A 683-nucleotide genomic window follows, 5' to 3' on the forward strand; every position below is an offset into this window, starting at 1 on the left:
TCAAGTGCTAAAACAATTATTTGTATTGAAAACAAGTCATGTGAAACACACTGAAAACACCTATGAGGGTTGTTGATGAAAGGTTGTGCTATGACCTTGTCATTCAATTGACGTCCATTGAGTATTTAATCTCATTGTAGATCGTTCTTGCCGTTCTGCTTCTGAAGTTCTCAAACAAAATAAACACTGTGCATTCATGTGGCTTTATTATTTCACTTTACAGCAAAAATAGAGAAATTAATAATAATAATAAAAATAATAATAATAATTAGCTTTATTGTCTCCGGGGAGAAATTTGTCATGGACATCAAGACACAGCGTTTAACATACATACATACACATATACAGTTCATCCGACAATACAGTGACGACAGTGAACAGAGCACAGCTATATAAGTTAGTTATGAGATCACACATTACACTTCCCCCGTATTGCACACCTCCCGTATTGCCCTATCCCAATATTGCATCCGGTTATTACAGTAGTTTTCTGTTGTTAAGGGTTATGATTGCCAGTGGGACAAAGGAAAATCTATACCCGTTGAGTTTATATATGCCTTTTATTTGCCATTTGGCATCAACAAAATTTCAACATGAAATTTGTGGTGTGGATCACGGGTGATTTTAATGTTGCCGGTTCGAGTCTGCGTTGTTTAGTTGCTTTGCTTTGAAGACAAGGGGAC

This window comes from Nerophis ophidion, linkage group LG10 (assembly GCF_033978795.1).
Source record: "Nerophis ophidion isolate RoL-2023_Sa linkage group LG10, RoL_Noph_v1.0, whole genome shotgun sequence".
NCBI lineage: Eukaryota > Metazoa > Chordata > Actinopteri > Syngnathiformes > Syngnathidae > Nerophis > Nerophis ophidion.